Below are 19,372 nucleotides of genomic sequence, written 5' to 3'. Positions count from 1 at the left end.
CCCTGTTGTATCTACATCACAGGCAACCATTTGCCCCCAGACCTGTGTCCCAAGGACTGTACCATCCATTGTGCCCAACAGTACAGGTACCTGAGTCACCTCTTGTCACCCCTGATAGTGATGGTCCTGCCACCACTGGGAGTGGGCACACTGTGCCAGGGCTACAGGCATGTGGGGGTAGGCTGTGTATGAGGGATGGTGTGGGCCAGAGGATGGGGGCTCACAGGGACAATATTGGCCAGGAAAACATCTCCCAAGTCTTGGGAGTCCACCAAAATTCCCAAGGCATGATGGACCAGGTAATCACCATGATGAGGGAATTCCCAACAGTTCCACAGGGACCACCACCATGAAGTCATGCAGCAGTGGCAGGCACAAAATGCCACCCTGGCTTCCATGTTGGGATGCTGAGGGACATCAACACCACCCTGGGTAGGTCTGCAGCACAACATCAGGCTTCTTTTGCTGGTAATGCTTTTTTAGGTCCTTCAACATCTGCAGCTGCTAGTGGAGTTGCGGCCCTGCCAGGGGAAGGATGTGCCTCAGACATCCCACCTTCTGTAGCAGAGGACCCCCTGCAAACGTGGACATCCATCCAGACATCCAGGAGGAGCAGATTCCAAGACCAAACCCACTGCCAGGAAGTGAACCTCTCCTGGCTTGTTACCTTTGTGTGCCACAGATACACCCTATTGACTGTTCTGAAACCAATATCCATTTCCCCATGGTAGAAGGACTCTGGACTTGTGTATCATAATGGTGTAACAGCTATCCTCATGATTTTAGCCACCATGACTGAACCCTTCACTGTTTAAAGTTTGTTTTTGTAAGTTACTAGTCACACATTTTGTTTCTCTATCCACAATAAATTACACTTAAACACAGATCCTGTGTATTTGTCATTTATCAACCAGGTACAACTGTTATGCATACCAACTATGATATCAAAAAGTCCCTCTGTATTGTACAAGAAATGTTATGGACATCACACATGGACTCTATCAGCAGAAGACTCATTACATTAGGATTCTAAATTGACAGATTCAAAAACAGTTGCATGATACATCTACACACATTTATTGGTAGATATGCAAACAAGACTTAGAGTATAACTGATAGTAACATCAGGATGATTGCTAAGGTGGCAGATACTGCTAAACCACAGGGTATAGAAGTTAGGGTCATGTCAGTCTGCCTACAAGCCAGGAGGCATACAGGTTGGCCCTTTGTATCACCTGGTAAAGCTTTGTCACATAACCATACCTTAGCTTCCTAATATTCAGACCCCATGGAACAGACAGATATCAGTACTGATGTCCCCAGTCCAGGGATCTTTCACTTACATTGGCCACATACCGGTAGGCTTGCCACTCACCTATGTCAGTCCACAGAAACATGCACCTTAGTCTGCACAGTAGGAACACACTGACAGCTAAGTTCAAGGTAGGTTACATACAACAAACACCATTGTGATGGTAAATGCTATGATACTATATTTTCACATGTGCCAGACACACATAGACACACAAATGACACCATTTGACCACTTCCAGTACCCTATATGTTATCTTGATGGGGAAACACAATTCCACCCCAGTGTCCTGACAGTCTGGCCATGTTAGTTACACTCCACATACTCATTACAATTATTACATGGTATCAGCCATGTCTCTTCTCATGTCTGTGTGCAATTCCCATCTGCTTTTGACATTGTCAGGAAAAAGGGGCCAAACTGGAATTCGGCAAATCTGTGATTGACATAGATAAGAGATATGACAAGACATGTTCACAAGAGTGACTTAGTATGTGAGTTAACAAAACATGACACTGTAGATGCCAGGAATCCCCAAGGTGCCTCCTGCATTATCTGTCAGCATCCCCAGGGATTAGGATTAAATCATATCTCTGTTCTTGGTTAAACCTTCATGTTTCTAAGTAAACATAATGTGCTGTGTTACACAATTGGTTTTATTAATGCTTGTTTTACCAACGCTTGTTTGCTAATGTGAGCAGGTGTAGACATGTGCTTCTAATTGGGCGTGGTGACGTTATTTTCATCTACACGTGGAAACTCAACTGCTTTCCTGATAGGCTATAAATAGCAGAGTGAAGCGTGCCTCGCTGCTTGGCTTTGTTTTGCTTCCTGTTCTCAGCATCTGACTTGGCAGTCCAGCCCCTGCTGTCATCCTCCTATTCAGGACTCTTGAGGCAATTCTCTTCTTCGTTCCTGTACCAGCTGACACCAGGCATTCCTCCAGCACACCGGAAAAGACTGCAGCTAAGTGACTAGTATTCTCTAGGGAGTTTGCTCTTTGAGCGCTGCACTTTCCTAGAATAGCTGGTGTATTTCAGTCCTAGTATTTTGGCAGAGTGCTTATCTTGATGAGACAAATGCATTTCTGAACATTCTACATTATTATTGTAGTTACTTGTCTAAATGTCCTTAAGGAGATCTGCTTGAGCTCAAGTACTACAAAAAGTGACAGTGCAATTTTAAAAGAACATTTACATGACTTTTCATTCTCTAATAGCATAGCTCTTGGATTTAAATTGTGTCATTCATGCCTGTGTTTCAGGTTTGGGGAATTTGCTTTTTGATGGGTTTTCACACACACAGTGAAACCAAACCAAACGGTGCCACCTTAACTGTTTGAACCCAGAGTAGACATTTGTATTTCTTGGATTGTTTTTGTTCCTTTTAGTTTAACCCTATGCATGCAGGAAAGTTATATGTGATATAATTAATGCCCTTGTTTGTCTTTTTTGTGCATGATAAGTGCAACCACAGTTCTAATTGTAGTGTGCAACAATGACTCTCTGTGAAGCCATCCCTAGTGTCGCAGTACTTATTGTTATGGTACTCAGTTTGGGTTTTTGGTAATGCAGTTTTAGTAATTGTGCCAACAGTTATTATTATCCAAGAAAAGTGCTGGAGCATCCTGGTGTTCTTCTACCGCTCCCACACCCCTATCAGAAAGAGAGATTCAGTTTCAAGGAAGATAAGTGCACTAGCTCTACTATCACTCTGTCAACAACGACCTGCCCCCCGAAGACACAGGGTGCCTGGCTGGACCGGCAAGACATGGTAGTGTTTTGTCTCTTTCTCTTCCACTCCCCCTTTCCTTTTGTGACACCTGCCGGGTATTGTGTGTCCACCAGGAAGTGCTGAGAGTGGAGGTCGGGGCATACCATCGCCCCCGCAGACATCCTGCTTTTCAGGTGAGTGGCCCCATCTTGACAGTAGACCACTCTTCTTCTACTTCTACACTTTCTGTACACAATACAAAATTACAGTCTTGATGCACAAAGTACTCATACGCATTGGAACCACCGAAAACCTCATAACTGATGTTTAAAAGGAGGTGACATCAACTCTAGGTTACACATTTAAATAACAGCATCGAGGATACATCACATACCGTGAGTCAGTTGAAGTACTGAGTGATGAGATCTGCCCTCAAGTCTCCTGCTTCATCATCATCTATCTCATCATCACTTGGCAGATCTCCATTTCTACCCAAAGGTTCTGCTGGCTCCCCCACATTTGGTAGGAATGGTATCTGACATCTCAGAGCAAGATTGCGGAGCATGCAGCAGGCAACAATAATTTGACATACTTTGTTGGGTGAGTAGAGGAGGGCTCCTCCTGATCTGTCCAGGAAGCAAATTCTTGTTTTCAGGAGTCCAAAAGTCCACTCCACAACACACCTTGTCCTTCCATGGACCTCATTGTAGCGGACTTCCCCATGCATGGTTGGGCACCTAACTGGTGTCAACAACCAAGGACGGTTAGAGTAGCCAGAGTTATCTGTAAGCAAATATTTAGCAATACACAAACATATATCGAGGACATGCACAATGGTGATTGCAGGAGATAAACCTTTAAAGCACACATGTCAAATTTGACTTACCAAACAGCCAGACCTTCTCTGTGTTGAGTTGTGTCACCAGCAGTGGGATATTGCTGTTCCGCATGGTGAAGGATTCACGGACTGATCCTGGATACTTTGCACTGAGTTGTGAAATGTACTGGTCTGCCAAACACCCAACTTGAACATTAATGGAGTGGTAGTTTTTCTTGTTCCTTTATACCTGTTCATTGGCAATGGGGGTAACCAAGGCTACATGGGTGCCATCTAAGGCTCCAACCACATATGGAATGTGTCCCATTGCATAAGACTCTGCCTTCACATAGTCCAAATCCGCACATTGAGGAAACCCGATGTAGCTGTCCAGGTGTTTCAACAATGCTGATGGTACTTCCTTCAAAACCAGAATGAACATGGGCTGAGACATCCCCGCTGTTAGAGCCACTGTTTTCTGAAAGGGCCTAGTGGCCACGAAGTGTAGCACTGACATTACTTCAACAATTGGAGGTATGCTACAGGGATTGCGAATGACAGGCATCAGATCTGGCTCTAACTGACCCCAAAGATCCATGATTGTACACCTATTCAGGCAACATGTCTGGATAGTATGTCTCTCCTCCATGGTGTGCAGGTCTACTAGTGGGTGGTACACTGGATGTTGTCCTCCTCTCCTCATGCAAGGGCAACTATGTGGAAACATATACATTTTGTAAGTGACAAGAAAAATGCACACATAATGAACATGTAGATATTCAACTCCCACATATCTGCAGTCGAGGTTGGTTACAACATCTGACATCTACACTACAGCATATTGCTATGCATCCTATGACACTCCCCTTTGTACACATTCTCTCAATTATCTAATGTACTAAACATGCATTTTTATCTGTGACTGTCAGTGTTTGTTAGTCCAATCGACTTTACATGTGAAACACATTTTGTAGCACCTATTCTACATTACCGGTGCCCATAGGATGTTGACAATTCGTGTACATTTCTATCACCACAAATCCCTGTTACACAGCTTTAACTACTCACATGCACAAATAGACTACTAAACCTGAAGGCAGTAATTACTGATATTTAGCACATTATAGTTATTTGTTAATGACGCAGATTCCAACTACTTTTCCATACATGAAATGTGCTCAAAATGGCAACCGCCTGACCTACTGTACTGGACATGTGGAGTGACCTAACTCCACCAGCAGATGTCATCATGGTGGTAGGTGGTCACAACTGCAGTGGAAATTTCCATTGGAACATATTGCTGCCTTTGGTGGACTTGGGCCAATGGCGATGTCCGCTGGCAGTGACGGTCCTGTACGTGGCCAACATGGCTGCCATCTTCTGCAGTATTGCTCACTTGACTCCGGACACTGCTGTCAGCAAGACCTCTACTACCTAAGCGGCTGTGTACTGCCTCTAAGAGCTATCATTCCACATCCTGCAGGTGATAGGGCCCCAGCCTTCACCCTAAAAGAGCTGGACAAGCTCGTGGAGGTGGTCATACCTCTGTATGAATAACAATATGGGGCACCAGATGAGCATGTGAGTCCAATGGTATACCTATGTGTGAAAGGTAGGGTGTAGGATGGTTTACCTGAAATGTAAAGTTGTGAATGTGTTGATGCATGCAGATGTTAAATTGCGCATAAGTGTGAACTGAGAGGATGGAAATTTTGCCTTCTTGCTACGTGTTCTGTCCACTTGTGTTGGTATGGTGCATGTGGACATAAATTTTGCTTTTGTCTATGTCATCCATGTAGGTCAATGCCTAACAAAGAGGGGAATCTGGCCTACCATCACCAAGAAAGTGTGGACCCTGGGGGTCCACAGACGGCAGAGCACCCACTGTAGGAAGTGGTGGGAGGACCTGAGACGCTGGGCCTGGAAAACCACAGAGGCCCAGCTGGGAAGATGCTCCCAACGAGGGAGGGGTGCCCATCAGACCTTGACCACCCTATTAACTCCTGGGAAAGTATGGAGTAGGGGGGCATGATATTGTGTTGTTAGTAAACTGCGTGTTCTAGGAATGATTGGTTGATACACAGTGATGGTCTGTATAGGGAGAGACTTTAGATGTAGCCACTTCATCTTGTGCATGATCTTTCGGATTTACTGCTGAATTGATGGGATGATGATGTAGTGGTCAAATGGTTGACTTATGTTGTGGATGAGACTGTGGTCATAGGGGAATGTTGGAAGTATGTAATTGTGACATGGTGTAGGCTCTAAATGGTTCCTATCTGGGGCTTTATGTGACATAGATGTGTTCTTACTGTTGTGTATGTTGTAATGTATGTGTATATTAAGAATGTAATGACCCTCTCTCCCTCTCTCTATCTGTGCATCAGCATTGGCAGGCAAAGGAGACATGGCACAGCCAAGTCGGGATGCTGCTGGCCATGGGACCCTGAGTGTTGATACCATCAACACCGAGGGACCCCGTGGCCAGAAGAGTGAGGGCAGTACCATGGGGGAGACAGGATCCAGTTCTTCAACATCGAATCCTCCTCCAGTGAACACTCCCTGGTGGGGGCGGACCCATCTGGGACCACCCCAGCACCATATCAGTCCACCATCCCCCTTACTACACTGTCCTCCCTGTAGCTCCCCACCCAGTTGGCCATGCCTTCTCACCCAAGAGGGTGGGCATCTCCTTTGCTGCAGGCACCTCTACCCCTGCCCAAGTCAGACCTTCTTCCCTCAGTGAGGAGGCTATTGGCCTCCTGAGGTCCATCTTTGTGGGTCAGTCGACCATTGTGAATGCCACCCAGGGACCGGTAACTCAAGTCCAACAGCCTAATGCATTCCTGGAGGTCATTCACAGTGCACAGGCTGGCCTACAAAGATCCTTTCAGGCTCTGCCCTCCACACTGACAACAGCCATTGATCCTTTGTCTCTCATCCCTCTCCACCTTCCTCTTCTCAACCCCAAACCCCTCTTCCCCAACCCAGCTAAAGCACACAGACAAACAAGCATGCATCCACCTCAATATCCAAGGGTAGGCCAGAGAAACACAAGCTCCACAAGACACACCAGTGGCATATGCACAAGCAACATCCACGTGCACACACAGCAACAGTCACACCCTGCCCTGACATCCTCACCAGTCCCAGCGTCACTGAGAGCATACCTGACGTGCTGCAGACACCACACCAACATCTACAGATACAGCCACAACACCTATCCTACCAACAGACATCACCACAGCAGATCCTCAGACATCCACCCCAGTCACCACAGACACCACGACAACAGACACTCCTACATGTAGCACATCCACCATGCCTGCAGTCACCACTGCAACAGACACTCACTCACCCACCACAGAATCCCATAGCACCTCCACCCCCTCTTCACAAGACACCCTCACTCACCCACCCAACAGACACCCTCCACCCACAAACCTACGTTGCACAAACATGCACCCAAGACATCCACACCAACCTCAGACAACCACTCCCTCTCCCTCCACACCCAAACCCTATTGCTATGACCATCCCTGGGTGTCTAAACAAGCTTTCATTTCGGAGTTTGCCCTTTTCCCTACTCCTCTCCCACCCTGTGATATTCCTAACAGTCTGTGTCCCTCCCCAAGTCCAGCCCTTCTACCTCCAAGACCTCCCATGCTCTCCTACAAGTTCACATGCCCCTCCCTCTGCCAAAACGTCAATCTCTCCACATAAGACAACCTTTCCCTAAACCTAGGACCAAGTCCAAACCCTCTGTCCAAAGCCAAATCCCAAAGGCGCCCCTCCAAGACCTAAGCCCAACCCACCTCTGCCCCTCCACCAGATAACCCCTATGGTGCCTGCCTGCCCTATAGCTGTCTTTACCTGTGGAGGTTACAATGCAGTCAGGAGTCAAGTTTGGAACATACATATGTGCAAGTTGTCCATTGAGACTTTTAATGATCAACTGGCCTATGACCTTTGTTTTACAAATATTATGGTTGTAATAATGATTTGAACCAACCAGTTGTTGGTTTCCTGATTACATTTTTACCATGCATTTTTCCCTCGTATGAGTTGTTCCTGGCTGTCATTAGTTGTGTGTCTGTATGAGTGTGTGTGTTCTGCTTGGACCACGTGTGTTGTTTCTGCAGTATGTGAGGTTGCGTGCAGTGTTTTTTTCTGAAAGGGGAAGGGTATGTGTTGAGTGATGGACATTGGTGTGTCCAAGAGGTATTGTTGTGCTGGTATTATGTGTTGTTAGTATTGAGATGTGTTTGTTGGTGTGCTGGGTGGCTTTGTGTGCTTTGACTGTGTGCATGTTATGTGCATGCAATGTTAGATGCAGCGTTCTATGTTAGTTGATCAGTAAGTAGTATGATTGTGTATTTGCATGTATTTTTTGCCTGTTGGTGTTACGTTGTGATGTATGTTGGATGTGTACCTGGGTAGTGTCCCCTGTGGATCGCTCCAAGTGATTGGAGATGGAGAGGTTGTGTTGTTTTTGTGACGTGTTATGGTGCTGTGTCGCACTGTGTGTTGGCCTGTGCAGTGTTACCATGCAGACCTGTATCTGTTTGTGACATTTGTGTGTGTGGTGGCTGTGTTGTGTTTGTTGTGTATATATGAGTGTGTGTGTGGCTGTCTGTGAGTGTGCATGTTAGTATGCTGTTAGATGTGTATGTTGCCCTCTCACCCCCTTCCCAAATGTATGATTTGTGTGTGTACAAAAATTGACAATATACAATAACACATAAGTGTGTATACTTACGGTTGCTGTCGTCATTGCAGATTCTGAAGTCTCTGCAAGCAGGAGCAGCAGGAAGACGTGTAGTTCTGGTTCCATGACGACTTCCTCAAGGTGGATGTCACCTTTTACGAAGTTGGTTTCCGCCTGTGTTTCCGTGGTGGTGTGACCGCGGTGAAAACCTTGGCAGTGTGCAACCTCTTAATATATCTGGTGGAAACATGGTCCCCTTTGGCCTGCAGGTGGCTACAGTCATCTGTGGTAGCCATATTGCAGTGTTGGTCCCACCAGTACTTTGGCTGTATTCTGTTGTGAATACCACCAAGGTTACAATATGGCAGTCTTCTCCACCATCCTGTTGAAGTATGACCACCACCACCAACATGGCGGCCCTGGGAACGCCAAACTCATAATGACCCCCATTGTTTCCTTAGAACTTTGCTTGAAGAAAGGTAAGATATGAGTTTGGTAGTTTGAATGGAAGTTTTGGTTTGTACTTTAGTTTATTATTACGTTCAGTCCATCCAGTTTTGCTTTTTAGATATGCAGTGTAGTGCCCAGAGGTTGTATGAAGTCCTTCATGAAAGATGATAGCCAAAGTTACAAAAGTTGCTCCTGAAAGTAATATTCGGCTGAAATTTGTAATATGAGTTTCCAATTGGGAACCATCTGGTTGGCATCATTGTAGCAATACTATAACATATTTTTCAGTTTGTGTAGAAACAATGTAGACATAAGGTCTGATCTGCAGTTTGGGAAGGTCATAATCTATTTAGCATTTCTATGTAATTTTCAAAAGGCACAGTTTTAGTATCTGGCAATGTTAAGTAAAGAAACCTTTCAGAATTGATTTTAGTGGTAGATGTATAGGAACAGTCTTCACAACTGTGGGTCCATTTATGTATTATAGCTCATCAATATTCACTTCTTCTTCTAAGGAAAAAAAAACAAAACATTTTATTCTGCTGCACTTTTTTCCCATTCTCCTAAAAAAAAAGAAAACTGCAACTACATTTTGGCTAATTTCTCAATCCCTTCCAGAGGAAGCCAAACTGGCAATGAGCCCCTACGTGATTTGCCCAGAATCATAGGATGTTGAGCAGACACAAAAACCTGAAACTGGTACCCCAGTTCCAATGTTTGCAGCTTTGACCATACCACCACATCCTCTCCCCTAAGTGTGACAAATAATCAAGTGATCATTTGGATAAAAAAAACATAAATATAGCAAATAATTTAAAAGTGTTTTGTTGCTATTTGAGAACTCAGAAAATATGTCCTCATTTTAGTTTTTTGTGGACTAAGCATAAGTTCTATGGGAATAAGACCCTCTCATGTTTTATAATTTCTAAAGGGACTGCTTTAGATATTACACTTTTGGTTACATCAAGATGATGTGAGGCGTGCCACACTTCTGTAATAAATATGGAATGTTTGCAATTTAGTTGTTTATTAGACTACTTTGGGGAAGCAGAGGTCAGGGGCACGGTTTTGGATAAATGAGAGTAGGAACGTGGGTGCACAGGCAAGAAGTTGAGCATGGCAGGCAGACAGAGGGCAGTGGCAGCACAACAGACCACGGAAGGCAGAGGAAAGGGGGACAGGGACAACAAACCAACCTTGTAGGACAGACAAGTGGCAATATAGAAGACCATTGAGGGCAGAAGGAAGGCGCAGTGACAGTACAACTTTACATGCCAACAGACCTGATTCAGGCAGGAGACTTCTAATGGTTTTTAGCCCAAAAGGGACTTTTTTTCTGTCTCCTGCCTAAAATCTCCTCTTTTTCAATGTAAGTCAATGAGGAAAAACTCTCTCTTACCAAGTTCAAAATGTTGGCAAGTATCGTACATTAAATCAATGAGAACTGGAGGAATGGGGTTGGGGCATGGACTCGCATAACAGAGGGCAGGAGGGAGATAAGCAGGGGCACGCAGCTGACCTTACAGTGCAAGCCTCATGGGTTGCAGTACAACAATACACCACAAATGGCAAGTGGGATGGCAGTGCAACACTACGGACCATGCAAAGCTTTAGGGAGGGGACAGGGCCATGCACATGGACAACAGCGAGCAGAGGTGAAAGAGGCATGGGCAGCAAGCTGACCATACCAGAGAGAGAGGAGGGACAGTTGCAGCATAAATGACCATGAAGGGCAGGAGGGGGGCATAACAACAGATTAGACAAGGCAGTAGGGAGGTGATAGGGGCCTTCACATGGAAAACGGAGGGCAAGGGGAAGGAGGATAGGGCAGGAGCAGCAAGCTGACGATGCCGGTAGGTGGGATTGGCACTGGAAACACAAAATGGAGGGCAATAGTGAGACTATAATGGCAACCATACAGAAAACGAAGGGAAGGTTAGCGGGGGTGGTCAGGAGCAGCAAGCGGACCACACAGGGCAGGTGGGAGGGGCAGTGGCAGCACAAAAGACCATGGATTGCAAATGGAAGGGTTAGTGGCAGCACAACAGCTATGACTGGCAATAGGGATGGGCAGGGGGATGCAGAAAGGGCCATGGAGGATAGAAGGGAGGGGTAGAGACTGGACTCAGACAAGAGAGGGTAGGAGAAGACTCTACACAACACACCATGTAGGGCAGGCAAGAGGAGCAGTTGCAGCACAACAGAACGTATAGGGCAGAAGAAAGTGGCAGCAAAATGTACCATGGAGGATAGGAGGTAGGGGATATGGGCATGGAACTCAGATAGGCAGGGTATAGGTGGCAGGGGCAGGCAACAGCCATCTGACAATGCTGGGCAGTGATAGCTCAACAGAATACTCAGAGTAGATAGGAGGGGCAGAGGCAGGTCCAATGGAAGATGGTGGGCAAAAAGGAGGGAGGAGGGGCATGCACACAGACATCGGAGGGCAGGGGGAAGAAGGTAGGGGCAGCAATCTAAGCTCAGAGGTTAAGCAGGAGGGCAATGATGGGGCAAGGAATTTGCCAATGAAGGGCAGGAGGACTGGGCAGGGACATTAGGCTAAAAGGAAGACAATGACAGCACATCGGACCATGCGGGGCAGCAGGGAGAGGGGTAGTGCATAGACTCAGACAACAGAGGGTAGGGAGGACGTGAATTGGGCAGCACACCAACTGTTCAGACTAGGTGGGAAGAGCAGTGGCAGAACAATAGCCATAGAGGGTTGTAATGAGGGGGTGCAGACTTGGACAATGGATGGCAAAGAGGAGGGGGCCAGGAGCAGCAACCTTGGGTAGGGGCAGCACAATGCCAGGCCAGGCCCTGTGTCCAACCCCCCATACAATGCATTGAAATGGGCATCTTACTTAACATTAAAAAACCCTAGAAATTTCCTGGAAAAATCAAACGTTACTGGGACATTATAGTTAGGAACAGGGCTCCAAAAATCTACTTGACCACTCATTATGGTGAGTTTTATTTTATGAGATCAAACTATTTTTAGATCCTACTCTCCCCTTTTGGCAAGTGGACAAAGAACAGGTGTTCTTTTCAGTCAGAAACTGAATTAGGATTAAGATGTCTTTAAATCTTATTCTTGTCACATTTGCTCTTTTTTCAGATACAGAGGTCAAAAGTCAGTTTGCCTTCTTTCAATGCAAATACTTTTCCTTGTGACTGCAGAGTATCAGGGCTTTGGAAGGTGAACTGCCTGACCTGTGTAAAATGAAAAGCTGTTGGTATAAGGTTTCTCCTAACACACAACATTATGTTACTATGTCAACTTTACAAACATTTTGAAATATATTTCAGTAGCTGTAAAAGTTCGTTTTGTGTACTTCTGTGTGATGTGAAAAATATTTTGATAGGATGAAAAAAAAGTCAGAACACATCATTTGGTGATGTGCAAATGATGAATGTTTTCTGAAACCCAATTTTCACAGATTATTGTTAATACACTATGTAGTTTTATCAGTAAAGCTGCAAGTGAGTGGGAAGGTTTTTGGACATTTCTTGGAAATTTACTGTCTGTAAATGACAGTGTTCTACCACATCATGCTTTAGTAATACATTTATTAAAAGTGAGTGTTTAAACATAAACTGAGAAACACTCCTGTCCAGATGGCAAAGTTATTAGTAAACTAAGAGGCAAGTCATGCATGGATCATGTGTACCCTATATGTGGGCTAGATTTATTATATGCAGAGCAAATGTTTAGTGTGTTTAATCACCATATGCCACTATTAAGGTCTTCAGCTGAAGCCACATTTTGTGCTCTGTTGTGCTAATGGTGGAAAGTGGCTTATTGGTAAGGGCAGGTAAGTACCTACACTTAGAAATAGGCCCCTTACCTCCACTTAGGTCCAGACAGGTCTCAATAAATTAATCCCTGCTCAACCCGTGACAGCCTGGCAATGAGCCACATGGCTTAACTTAAGAGTTAAGTGTGTAAACAATTTAAAGATCACAAAACAGTAAAAACGTAAAACACAAAACACAATACAAATCAATCACAAAATTACATAAATTATATTTGTATCTTTAAAATGACACCAAAATGATTAAAATCGGATCGGGGGACAGAAGGTATGAATTTTTAAAGAATTAATATTTTGGGGCGCATAGAAGCTACTAGCGCTCAAAGTGTTAAAAAAGGTCACACTGGACAGGGAAAAAGTCCAGAGTTCAGGCCACCCACAAGGTAACACTTTTACACTTACTTTCAGAAGTGTTCCTTGATTCAGGAAAGTGGTTCACAGCACCAGCCAAGGGTCCAGAGGCTCTGGTTTGCCTCTTGGGGTCTTGGACTAAAACTCCCACAATGTACCTCTTTAACTTATGGAGTTGGTCCAAACGTCTTCAAGCCTCTGGATCTTCTTCCAGAGGTCCTATCTGGATCCCTGAAGTGTACACAACTTCATCCAAGGTTGCAGGAGCTCTGAGTTTCTCCTAGGGAGTTGGGACTACAATTCCTAGAATGCACCTGGTCAGAATCCTCCACTGGATGCGGGTCTGCTGGGCTCTGCTTGTAGGACTTGATGCAAGGGACTCTGGGCAGCTCCTTTTTACCTATAGCAAACAGAGTGTCCCTTCTTGAAATAGTAGAAGACAGGCAAAGTCCTTCTTGTGGTGAAGCCCAAGTGTGGAACAAGTTCAGCCCTTCAGAGTGCGGTGTCCAGATGCAGGTCAGGGGTCCAGCAGGACAGTCCTTCATCTTCTTTGTTTTGTTTCTTGTAGGAATCTGAGATGTTGGTGCAGCTCTGCCTTATTTGTCCTTGCTCCAGGGGTGCAAAGCGGGGGGACCTGACTGTCGAATCACAGGCATGCCACTTCCCCCTTGGATGACCACTTCTTGTGAAGAGTAGAAAAAAATCAATCCCAGGGAGCAACATTCTTCAAAAATCCAACATGGCTGAAACTGAGTTTTGGAGGTTAGATCTGGCTGAGCCCATCCACTGGTGTGGCTACAAATCCTAAACACACCCCTTTCCTATCCTTTCCTGATCTAATTAGGAGGGCACCTAATTGTCTGGGGTGGCAGGAAATGGTGGAGGCCTGAGAGGCACCAAATGTACTACCCTGCCTTTGAAGACCAGTTTGGCTGCTCTCTCCCATCCTGTTTCACCATCTGCTGAGACAGATTTCTTGCCCCAGGCACATCCTTTGTGTTCAGCCCAGGCCACTTCACACCTCATCAAGGCAGTCTGGCCAGGCTGCCAGAGGCTGGTCAATCAGAGAAGAGCACCACAGAGTTGAAGTTGGCCACTCCCAGGGAGAGTTTTAAAACTCTTTTCCTGAACTAGTTATATTAAATCCAACAATGGGAAGTTGTGGGATTTATTACAACAATTAATTAATACCAAACTCAAGATATCTGGCTCTTATGGGGACCTTCTTAATTAAAATAAAATCTCCCCATTTTATTCTATGGAGTCCATTCACTATAGTGAGGGAAAAACAAATATGGCTATTTTACCTCACCAGGGCTTATAAAACAATTTTTATAAGGTCCCTACTTATAGTTACATGGCACCCAACCATAAGGGCACTTGGGGCACACCTTAGGGGTGAGTTATATGTAAAAATAAGGTAGTTTAAGACTTTGGAAGTACTTTTAATCCCAAAATCGAATTAGCATATAACATTAGTTTAAAGCAGCCAGCAAGGCAGGTCTGCCTTCAAAATGTCACTGGGCACATCAGCAGTGCATCTATGGGTACACTACCTATGCTGGGGTCCCTAAACATACATGCCCTATCATATACTAGGGACTTATAGGTAGGTTGATACTGCCAATTATAATCAGTCTAATTTGCAAACTCATTTTACACAGGGCACAGGCCCTTGGGCTGGTTAGCAGTACCCAGGGCAACATCAGAGTCAGGAAAACACCAGCAAAAAGTGTAAAATGAGGGCAAAAACTTAGGGGGCCTCTGCAATCAGCCCAGTTAACTCACAGCTAAGAAATTCAAACTGGTCTTCAATCAAATTCAAATAGCTGGGCTTGGGTCCTTGAGCTGGCGCAGAAGGACTTAAAAGCAAAAGAGCTATCGGATTTATCATTATTCCACAACTTCTTTAAAAGCACATTAAATAAACAAATACAAAGGATGTCATGGCACAGAGTCAAGGAGGAATTCAGCAAAATAAGCCATGTATGGACAATCATTGACTCCTATTAGCAGCCTCGTCCACAGCCATATCTAACAACTTTACTCAGATATCTTTAAAAAAAAAAGTTACATCATCTCTGGTTTCGTCTATATCAAACACTTGATTACATCCCCAAATGGCTGCCAAAACCACTGATTTCTGAGTGCATTTACATGAAAAAAGTTTGATTTATATTTTAATGATATGCCTCATTTTTCAGCTGAAAGTAAGATAAATGTATATGTATGTATATATATATATATGTATATATATATATATATGTAAAATAAAAAGATATATATATATATATGTTAGATGAGTATTGTATTTCTAGATATAAATTTTTTTATGTTTCATTTCTTTTTTACAATTTGGTTTTTAATTTTATTAACAATTTGCAAGGGGTTTTGAGGTCGAAGTTATACATTTTTGAAAGTGCTTTAGATGAATATTATGTTAAAATGTTTTTTAAATGTTGAAAATATGTTTTGATTTGGGGTATTGAGTCTTGTATGGATTTTTGGTGAGTACTAAACTATTTTTAATTACTTTGAACATTCATAAATTTTATTAGAAAGGTGAATTATTTGTAAATGTATATTTATTTTATTTTAAATTATATATTTTAAATTAAATACTTTGTGTGTTGCTTACTTTTAGATCTGTTTTGGGTAGGCATTGATTTAAGATCCTTTTCTTATTTTTATAAGAAATAATTAGTAATTACATTAATTATAAATAACTAATAGTACAAAAACCAATTTTACCTTATAAAGTTCAACCCAGCTTCCACCATGTTCTTCAAGTTTTCTTGATTTGGAGTGGAAATAGTGAATACGATCCACCCAAAGTTCCCAAATAGTAAACCTAGGGCCAGATGTATGATTCTGGCCCATTGCGATTCGGTAATTGCGATTTTTAAGAAATCGCTATTACCGACTCGCAAAGGGCCATGTATCACATTTGCGAATCGATAATAGCGATTTCTTAAAAATCGCAAATGCAATTACCGAATCGTAAATTGCGATACTGGCCCCATTCGCAGCTATGGGGCCTGATGGCCCATAGCTGCGAATGTTTTGCATTTCCAAAATTGCGATTTCTGAACCAGAAATCTCAGTTTTGGAAATGCAAAAGGGCAGGGTGCTGGGGGCCTAAGGCCCCCACTCCTGCACCCCAATTCTTTTTTTTTAACATGTAAAGTACACACATGCCAAAAGGGCATGTGTGCTTTACATGTTACATTTAAAAATGCAGTTTTACTGCAATTTTAATTTTTGCACAAGGTTACCACCTGGTTGCAGACCATGGTATTTTGCATTTGCAAAATACCATTCTGCGAAAAATCGCAATTTGCGATTTTTTGCAGAATTGCCTTCCGACCTGGATTTTGCGAATCGCAGATTGCGATTCGCAAAATCCAGGTCACAACGCAAAAAATCGCAATTTTTGCGATTTCTATTTTGTGGTCTGCGAATGCCTTTGATGCATTGCAGACCACTATTTTGCACTCGCAAACGGCCAATTTTGCCGTTTGCGAGTGCAATTTCTTTTTATACATCTGGCCCTTAGTCTCCCCAGAGTCCAACACTTTACTCATTGTTTAGTTTAGAGTGGGATTAGTAATTCTGTCCCTTCAGAGTGCACTCCTTTTATCAATGCTATTTAGTCTAGGGGATAGTACATTCTATCCCTCAAAGTCCAACATAGCCCCAAAGTTAGTTTTCAGTGGGAATAGTAACTCTCCCCCTACAAATCCAACCCATCCAATTGTTACATAGATTTTAGAAGGTCTAGTAAATCGGACCCTCAAGGTTGCAAACCTCTCCTCAATGTTGCTTTGGGCCTCATTAAGAGTTTAGCGGTCTGAAGGGAAGATTGCTGTGGTGGTGGCCACCAAAAGACTGCCATTTTGACGGACATACAGACCACCCTATATTGAGTTACACACCCAGGCCCGCCAAAAGACAGACAAAATCCAGACACCACCAGGACACGGGAGGGCCAGAAAAAGGTGGCCTGACCACCAGCGCCTGCAGCCTGTCAACCAACCACTGGACCTATTACAAGTTGAATATTGCCATGGCGGTCTTCCAATGGCATTGCAAACTGCGGCGGTCGGCGGTCCCGACAGTAATACACTGCACCACCTTGGGTGGATTTGAAAACAACACTACTGATACACATTCACACACTCAATAAACTTACCAACCACACTATAAAGCAAATGCCTACACACACCACAATCCTTTGCATCTGCCACTCCAAACACAGAAGCCAGACCAACTACAGAGCAAACCAAACCAAACCAAACCAAACCATAGATTAGGCATCTCACCATCTTTCACAAAGCACATATCACACATCTTCACAACACCCCCAACAAATAGATTGGCACCCTATTACACTAGTTACTCCCCATCAACCACACATCAAACAGCAAATACAAATTATTCATTTGCATCACTTCTTTACCACACCATGTCACCACAAAAACCTCCCTGTTTCACAGATGACGAGTTAAAAGTCATGGTGGATGAAATCAGTAGAGTAGAGCCAAATCTATTTGGAGCCCAAGTCCAGCAGACTGACATTGCAAGAAAAATGGATATGTGACAAAGAATAGTTGACAGAGTGAATTGTATAAGCAGCCACCTGCGTACAAGAGATCAGAAGAGGTGGAACGACCTCAGGGGGAAGGTATGTTCCATGGCATCCAGGTACCAGCTGATAGTCAACAAGACTGGCAGTGGACCCTACCTAATCCCCCACAGTTCACATTATGGGAGGAGAAGGTCTTCGCCATCTTGCATCCTAAGGGCGTGACGGGAATACCTGGTGGAGTTGAGTCGGGTAAGTCACAGCAACAAATTAATATCACAAATTAGTCTTGGCATGCATGCTCACTGAGCACCTTTCCCAATCTACAATGTCACCCCACTCAACAGCCCAGTGTCCACAGTTCCATAAACCACCATCTGGCCTCCAACATGCCAATCAAATGCACCTGGGGGAACAACAACTATGTATAGTGGGCGTAGTACAGTGGTTGACAAAACATCCCAGCAGGTACTGTCCTACAATCACTAATGCCAGAACAGTGTAGGTCAATCCAAAGTACCTCCTTTGTCAACTCCACATTGGAGTGTACTCACCTATGGGGATTTAAACTGCACAGTGTGTGGGTGGGACAGGCAAAGACAGCAAAACCAAGGTCAGCAGGCACTCAGAATGTCACCATAAACAGCCAATGCTGTGTTCTCTGCTACTAGGACAATTCTCCCTCTACTCAGCCTTCGCCAGGTACTCACCTATGGGAATATCAACTGTATTGTGTGCGGGTAGGACAGGAAAATACAGCAATGCAAAGATCAACAGCCACAGGAAATGTTATTCTCCCTCTACTCAGCCTTTGCCAAGTACTCACCTATGGGGATATCAGCTGTATTGTGTGTGGGTGGGACAGGCAAAGACAGCAATGCCAAGGCCTGCAGGCACTGTCTACTCACAGTAAATCACCTGCTCACTGCACACCTCTCCTAACATCAACTTGCTATGAAAGTCTACTCATCTGAGAGGATGACTTATGTATGCTGTGTGTAGTACTTGCTGTAACATCACTGTGAATCCCTAGAGGAACTGTCCCTCCAAATACAATTCCAGGACACTGTCCACACTGAGATTGTCCTGCTGTCTGATAAATCATGAATGGAGGTCACCTTTTTAGGAAGGACCAACGTACAGATCATAGTACACTCTGTGATGTGCCTCATCAACTAGGTCCATCCTGAGCAGATAAGTCAACAGGAAAGTAATGTGACCAGGAAGGATAGCCCAAACTACGTGCCCAATGAATGAAGGGCAACTGAAAGGTACCAAGGTGCTTAAGCTAAATGTTTGTGGCAGAACACATATAAACAATGCACTGACCAAATGATGACAACTAACATATACAAAAACAAAGATCCGGAACTCAAAGCATACCAGTCTAATAGGTCTTGAGATAACCTAAGCCACATCATGCCCAGCAACTGTTTGGAATGCACTGCTGGAAAGATAGGAGTCTATGAACAAACATCCAAGTGGCAAGATACTCAGACATCCTGTAGCAAGATGACGTGACATGGAATTGGCCTGTTCCACAATTATCAGGCTTATAAAGTTGATAGCAGGTGTGACTCTCACATAGGAGACAAATACAAAGCCGATGTGTACATGGCCT

This window comes from Pleurodeles waltl, chromosome 5 (assembly GCF_031143425.1).
Source record: "Pleurodeles waltl isolate 20211129_DDA chromosome 5, aPleWal1.hap1.20221129, whole genome shotgun sequence".
In the NCBI taxonomy this organism is placed as follows: domain Eukaryota; kingdom Metazoa; phylum Chordata; class Amphibia; order Caudata; family Salamandridae; genus Pleurodeles; species Pleurodeles waltl.
The sequence above is the reverse complement of the archived record's forward strand: the minus strand, read 5'-3'. Positions refer to the sequence as shown.